Below are 8,260 nucleotides of genomic sequence, written 5' to 3'. Positions count from 1 at the left end.
TGGATGTCTGTTCACAGGTATGATTTGAATTTCAAAAGAATTAAGGGTCCTGGGAAGTCAAAAGAGATGGTTAAGAGATTGGCCTCTCTCTGGTCCTCCTCATCTTCAGACTGCATGACCGCCCCTTATGGCTTTAATAGAGCTGGCTCTTGAATTTGCAAACCCGTGAAAAATCAAAAGAGCACACTCACTCTACTGGTTTGACTGACAGATATCAGGGTAAGAGACCACAGCCTGGCAGCTAGACTGGAGACAACAAACCCATGAGAAGCAGCACAGAGGGTCTGAGCTCAGGCAGAAGGCCCATGCAGTGTTTCACACTGGATCACTGGGAAATAGCCACAGGAAAGAGACGTTTCCTGAGATGAGGAAGATCTCCTTAATGAGTGGGCAATCCATTTTGCACATCCAACCCACTCGTTAAGCACGCTGCTGTAGCTCGTCAGAATGCTGACTCGGAATTTAATGATGGTCTTACAGAGCAGGGGAGAGTTTCGTATGCTAGTTAGTCCTGTGAATTGGCTAAATGAGTTCAAAAGGACATGCCCAGGGCTACCAAAAGTTCAACTGTCGAAAATGTCTCAAATTCTAGACAGCAACTATTTTATGCTTACGGAACTCTTCATCTTAATTTATCAGACGACTCTAAGGCATGCCAGTCAGTCTAAATACTTGGCCCTACTTAAATCCTCAATAACTATAAATAGATTCTGTTTATCATCACTCTCTGAAGGAGCAAAAAGGAGACTCAGAGGGGTGGCCTAACCTGCCTTTGGTCACAACGGTTGTTGGTGGTAGGTCATTTACAACCCAACTAAACACCACATAAGGCATAGACTATAATCCTTTGTTTTATTTATCCCCAGAATGTATAGCAGAGACTTGGGTATTGAGGAATTCTTCAAAGGAGGGTTAGGAAGTTATCACCACAGCCCCTTGCCTGAGCAACTATGTAGTCATGGAGATGCATCTGAGAGGAAGCTTGACAGAACTGTCCTCTGGGAAGCTACATGGAGAACTGGTAAATTTGTTCCAAGCTTTCAAAAACATCAGTTCAGTGTGATGGTATTAAATTGCAATTATGGATCTTTTGGGATCAGCTGGAGTTTCACTCTCAAAAGAATAAAAGCTAGATAACGGTGAAGCCAGAGACAGGCTATGAGAGAAAGCCAACACCCCACCTCCATGGCCACCAGGAAGCCTACAGTGCCTGTCTTTGGATGCCATCCTTCCACATCTTTGCTGAAGGTGACTAAGTGCATGTAGTTTCTCTCTGGGCTCCAACATCTTCAGCAGCAGTGTGTACAGACAGGATGATGGGAGGGGAGGTGGCTACAACATTCTGGGTCTCTCCACCCTCTCTCAGGTGGGTTCTTTTCAAACATGTATCTCTAGATCTTCACACTGTATCACTGCATCTGAGCATTGAGGACAGGCATGAAGAGCCATTTGCCTAGTTGATGCTGGATTGAAACAGCACCAGTGTCTGAAACAGACAGGGCGGTGGGAGTTTTCTGTCAGCTGCAGAGGGTGGGAGCAGAGGGTGAATAGCTACATGGCCTTGAGTCTGGAACATCTCTGAACATGGGAGGACACTGTAAACACAGCCTGCCGAGAAACACCCACATCTGCTAGCAGCAGAGGAGTCAAATCTCAGAAAAGATGTTCCTCAGAGGGGAGCATTCTGTGGGGGCTGGGATGGGTATCAACATAATCTCTACATGCACTGTAGTGGGAACTTCGTTTTTCAAGATATTGTAAGAAAGAGTGGGTGTGTGGCAAAGCACTCCATCTTCCCAGGATTTTGTATTCTAGCAGTGGAGCCAATCAGGGTAGAGAAACAAATGAATACTTTGGTTCATCCAAGATGGTGGCAGAAGGACATGTATGGGAAGGGTGGGGGGAGGTAAACAGGGACTGCAGGAAAGGAGATTGACACCTTGTAAAATGACAAGAAGAGGCTGCGCTGAATTAGCTCCTAATTTAGAGCATGTGAAAGTCTTTGGGGAGAAAGTAATAGCAAAGCCTGTGCCAAGACCCCAGTGCCACAATAAGTTAGAGGTAGTCAGGAGACAAGTGGAACCAGAATGTGGTGAAATGACAAGCGCGTGAGTTATGTCAGCCAGGGAGGTGTGTTCTAGAAGCCATGGAAGTTTATTAAAGGACAATTGCAGAGACATGAGTTAAAAAGTCACAGACATCAACAGGCTTGGAGAGGAGATGAAAGTGGGAAGGTCAATTCAGTCCCTATAGAAAAAGGCATCAGTAAAGGTGGGAGGTCGAGGGGCCTGACTGGCAATGGGAACTATTTACTCTGTCTGAACCTTGGTCTTTGTCTGAATAACCTGCCTGTCCTTCCCTGTCTAGGCTTCCACATTCACATACTGAGCTACTCTGGGGCTTGTTGTCTCCCATCCAAGATACCTTTGGCCATAGTGCACACTATCTGGGTCTGCCTCATCCAGGCACCAAAAGGGAGCATCTTTATCTTTCATCTTTGCTCACATGTCAAGCAGGTGCGAGAGTCTGTACATTTTTTAGAGGCAGGACCACAGAGGTTATAACCATTCTAGCAGGCCAGCATTTCTCAAAGAGATAGTCCCTGAAAATGACAATGGGTGGGCCCACAGGTAATCTTAGCTCACATCCATGTTTTTCAATGTGCATTATGTATAATGACCAATGTAGTCCTCACAGTTATCCTATGATACAGATATTATCCCTATTTTGCTGCAAAGGAATCAGACATCAAGAGGTTAAAGGGTTTTGTTTTTGTCTTTTTTTTTTAAGGTCAAAGAGTTAGGCATGAAGTTGAGATTCAAATTCACATAGCATGGGCATGTAGCTCACTGGTACAACATTTGACAGCTGAGAGCCTTTCTAAACACCAGCTCAGACATCTCTGTAAAGGGACCTTGAATGTGGGTGCTGGGGAATTGTAATAGGTAATTGTAATTGTAATTGTAATTGTAATAGTCTCTGCAGCCTCTGCCATTCCATAGAGGGAAGTGGGGAGGAGTCACTCCTACTCTCAGGGCTCAGTCAGCTCCAGTACTGCCTCTGCTGCTCCCACTTCTGTGACCTAGGGAAGCACCTGTAACCTTGTAGAGCCCTGAGTTTCTCTTCTGTCATCCATCATACTGTGTAGTCATGCTGTTGGTGTGTTTGTAAAGCAAGGATTAGGAAGCCAGAGTTTCAGATGCAAAAGAATGACCACAAATCAAAAGGAGATTCTGTTGGATTGAAGAACAGGTTGGCCCAGAGGAAGGATTAGAACACGGTGACAAAGACCTGGAGATAGGGAAAATCTCCTTCCATACTTCCATGAGCTCTTAGCTGCCTCTATCCTGGAGTCCCCTGACTGCTGCACGTGTGTACACACATGTACATACTTACACACTCAGGGCATCATACCCACGGCGCTCTACAGCCAGCTCCCTGTATGTGCTCCTAGAAGGCATCTTTGAAGTCTGCAGATGCCACCTCTCTGTGTGGTTGCCTTCTTCCCTGGGGGATGACTGTTAGAAGCTTATGTAGTCTGAGTCTTCAAAGAACATTTCAAAATACTGACTCCTTTCTGGGTTACTAGGTTAGCTTAGTGTAAAGTAACCAAAGATGAATTAGTCGGGGAACTTGGCACAAAGTCCCACCTCTCACAGAAGACCTATTTGCAATGGATAGCTCCTAGGAAAGTCAGCTTTCTCCAGTGGAGAGACACTCCATTTATAGTGCAGGCCCCATGCTCAGGAGTAGTTGACCAACACCAACCACACTCCAAGGGTGTTGTTGTTGTTGTTTTGGTTTTTGAATTTTGTTTTGGCTTTTCTGTTTTTGTTTTGAGAAAAAGAATGTGAAGTTGGGTAGGTAGAGGTAGAAGTTGGGGGGAGTTGAGGAAGGGGAAAGAATATGATCGAAATATATTGTAATGGCATTCTCAAAAATGTTTAAATGTTAAAACAAAAAATTTTAACTTGACAACCACAAAGAGAGGAGGAAGACAAGAAGTAGATGGAGAAGGAGGAAGAAGAGAAGGAAGAAGAGGAGAAGAAAGAGCCCATGCTGGAGCTGGAGAGAAGGCTTTGGGATTAGCAATAGCACAGGGCCCCAACTTTCACTCCCAGCACATACATTAAGTGGCTTAAACTGCCTATAACCCAGCCTCAAGAGAAGCCAATGCTTTTGGCCTTCAGGGTACACATACTTCCACACAGATACACACACATACACATAATCTAAAGTAATAAAAATAACATTCAAAAGTGAGAATCTATTCTAGCCAAATGAAATGGCACATACCTATAATCCCAGCCCTGGGGAGGCAGGGGGATCAAGGCAAGTTTGAAGGTAGTCTGAGCTACAAAAGCCATACACTCTCAGAAACAAAAATAAAGTGAAAATTAAGGACAGGGAGCTGAGGGGCTGGTTCTGTGGATAAGTGCGCTTGCTCCATAAGCATGAAGATCTGAGTTCAAATCCCCAGAGCCCTCATTAAAAAGCCAGACATGGTCATATGCATACCTTTAACCCCAGAGCTGTGGAGTCAGAGACTGGAGAGGAGGATTGCTGGGACTTACTGGATACCTGAGTAGCTCAATGTCCTCTGTCCTTAGAAGGAGGCCCAACTGGTGCCAGTGAGTGAGAGCTGCAGAGCATTAGACAGAACCTGGATTGAAGAGCAGACACCATATATCCAGGAAGGCCTGAGGGTGAAGCAAGCAAGAAGCCCAGGGCAGGGAGTGGAAAGGGAGGCAGGAAATGGCTACCAAGGTGAAACCCAGCTTTGTAGCACAAAGTTAAAGTCTGTGAGTGCTTCACAGAGTCTCCCTAGAGAATGGGCCTGGCAGGAGTCAATGACACTGGATCATAAGAACTTTCCCAGCCCCTGCTGAGTGGTGAAAAGGTAAGGGGTTAGGTGAGTCAGCTTGCTCTCCTTTTTTCCTGTCTATCTGTAGATGTCAGTAAGAACAAACCTCAAGACGTTAGCTTATATTTCATTATCTTCCTTATCCTTTCTTAGACTCTTGGAAATGAAGGCAGAGAAGGTGACCATGTCTTGGCATCTACCTCTATGAAAATGATCATCCAAGATAGGGTGAAGTAAAGCTGAAGAGACCCATTCCTCACTGCTTATGGAATATTTAATGACCTGTTAGCAATGTCTGGACCCAAGCCTGAGGTAACTCCTCCTGGGGTCTCATCAACCAACCCACAAAGCATGATTCAGAATCTATGGTGGCCTCTGAGAGAAGGGTATGAGGGAGAAGAGAGGTTCTAGTCTGGAGAGGAATTGGGTTGAGGGGAAAACACAGTATATAGAGCAATGGCCACACTCTCCCAGATGGCTCGAGAATATGTCAGAGGCCCAGGTGAATGTGCACAACTCCAAGGCTGAGAGCAGACCTGCTCTTCTTGTCACATACCCGCACATCTAGGAAACACCCACTGGCCAGTTGCTTGTCCATTCTCAGACCTGTTCATAACCTTTAGGGAACCCTGCCTCTGCTCTTCACACAGGGAACTCCATTATCAGACTTCTTTGCACACTGTGTCTAGGTGGGGCTGACCTGAACACAGCACTGAGTGCAGTGTGTGGGTGAGATGCCCAGCTCCCACTCTTCTTCTTGGCCTCAGTCTCCTTTGTGATTTTGTTCTAGTTAACACCAGCTCTGTGGTCTCTGCTTCAGTCTCAGTAAAGGTATGGATGCACTGCCTTCATCTCTCTGTGCCCTGCAGCCACCATGGCAATGAACACTAATTACTGGCCTGCCAGACTTCTCAAGCCTTCTGTGGGCAGATCCAATCCTCCATACTGCATGGGGCTTCTGGATCCTTCAGTAGACTGACTAGGCAGTCTCAGAAGGCTGCAGCCCCCACCCTAGATCTACCTAGAGTCTATCACAGGGGTGGGAGGCGGTTAGAACATCTTCAATCAACTGAATGTACTCCTCCAAAGGCCTGGCAAACTCTGATTGTGAGTCTACAAAATCGACTAAAGTAGAATAGATATGTCTGTTTGTTTTCAATGTTTTTGTTTTGGCCATCAGATTTAGGAAGTTCAAAATAGAGTCAAAGTTAAAGAAGACTAAGATACCTATTGTGTGCTTCAATATACTGCTGTGAAATTCCTATGCATGACACTAAGTACAAATGTTATATGACTGTATGCCGTTGATTTGAATAAGCAGTCTGAATGTGGACAAAGAGAAGAAGTGAAAAACAAATGCCTTAGATGAGATAGGAAAAGGGTCTTAAGTAGCTCAGGCTGGCCCCAAACTCTCGATGTCACTGAGGATGACCTCCTGCCTGCACCTCCTAAGTGCTGAGGTTATATATGTCCACAATCATGTTCAGATGATGTGGTGCTGGGGATCAAACTGAGGGCTTTATGAATGCTAGGCAATATTCCACCAACAGATGCACCTGTACCTACCCAATTCAAACTCAGCAGATTGTAAGTCTATAGAATTGATTATAGTAGGTTGGACACTTTTGTACCAATACCTTTCAAAGATATTTTTTATGATAGGTTAACTCATAAAGGTCACCTGGGTCTCATTGGAGCAGGCATCTCCTCTGCATCAGTGTCCGAGATGTAAGAAAGCTCAAATACCCTTCCTCTGCACAGCCACCACCTATCATCTTAATGATAGAGTTCACAGAAGCCAAGGTGTAAAGCTAAAAATACGAGGAAGCAAGGAAGACTAGCAGAGGTGTTGACACACTGCATCTGAAGCACGTATTGAACTTTCAGAAGTTACAGCATAACCCAACTAGGTCAGACGCAAAACCTAGGGCTGTGTAGTAGTGCAGGGCCAAAGGGCACTGAGAAACGAGGGGGGTTTGTTCAACTTGGGGTCACCTATGGGCGTTAAATATCATGGCTCTGGTTTCTCACAAAAGCAGTTCTTGGAATGCCCTGAACAAATAATATTGGACTAGAGGGGCCAACACATACCTTACGTCCTCATAGCACAGGACAATATGCATGGTTTTTACAGAGAAAATTGCAAAGAAGACATGTAGGAAAGGATGGACTTGAACAGGGTTTTGATCTGTAACCCCTGCTCCTGGGCAGCTGAGGTGGAAGAGTCACCAGTTCCATGCCAGCTTGGGCTACATGGAGGACCCTGTCGTACACACACAGAAAGAACAAGAGCAAGAAAAGGAACCCACAGGAGATAACTCTGCATAATGCTTTCTGAGCCTGGACTTGGAGCCTGGCAGACATGGGTATTATCATCATTAAGCACACAAAAGCTATGCAATCTCGATGGATTTGGGGCCTCTGTCGCCCCACCTATACCACTGGGGTGATAAGAGGCTCTCCTAGAGAGTCTGTGAGGATAGTGATGAAGCTGGTGCTGGTAGGTAGCCTATGGATGCACTTTCAGTGCTGTTTACTGGCATTTTACAGAATTCAGCTCCTAAGTTTTGAGGTTGGTGTTTGGTTGAATTTTCCAGAATAATCTAAAGATGCCACTCATTGAGCTGCAGAGCTTATAACAATGACAAAGTGTGACCTCACAATGATTATTCCTATATTCTCATTGTTATTTGGAGGGAGGAGCTGCAGGGTGAGGGCACAGCAGGGCCAGGGATGGCATCAGGGGCACATCTGTGCTGTGTTCAGAGGACTTTAACATCATTGGTGTCCAGAATTCCCTGGCTGCACCCCATTTAGGTTAGAAGCTGCTTTCCTATAACATGAAGGTAAATAAGACTCAAGTCAGAGCCCCCGCACTCTTTCTTGCTCCCTGCTGGCACAGAAGGACCAGCTGAAGGAAGTGTACCACCCGATTTCACTGGCTCCCAAGGCCCTGTGCTGTCAGACTTCACCCAAAGATTTAGATAGGCTGAAAGAAAGGAACTATAGAGCACACCCAGTAAATAAAAGGACAGACCCAAACCTGATGTCTCTGTCTCACACCTCACACGTGGCTCTTTTAACATTGCCAAGGCCAGCACCTCAAGTCTCCCTTAAACTTGAGTGTTTTCCCCTGGGGTGGAGGGATGTCCCCATGCAGATGCATGTTCTAGGTAGCATTACATCTCAGGGCATTTGTGAACCTGCATGAACTTCTAGTCTAAAGTCTAGAGGTAATTTGCTTCGTGACATGACTTTTGAGCCCTTGAACAGAAAAGTTCAAGTTAGCCCTTGTAGGAAAACTAATGATTTGAAACAAACAAAAAAGCCGAACGCTTCCTGCAGTCAAGCCCAGCTGTCTCCTCCCTTGCTGCTTTAGCGTGACCTGTAATCTGG

The sequence above is a fragment of the Mastomys coucha genome, unplaced genomic scaffold (assembly GCF_008632895.1).
Source record: "Mastomys coucha isolate ucsf_1 unplaced genomic scaffold, UCSF_Mcou_1 pScaffold21, whole genome shotgun sequence".
Classification (NCBI taxonomy): domain Eukaryota; kingdom Metazoa; phylum Chordata; class Mammalia; order Rodentia; family Muridae; genus Mastomys; species Mastomys coucha.
Note: the sequence above shows the minus strand (reverse complement) of the source record.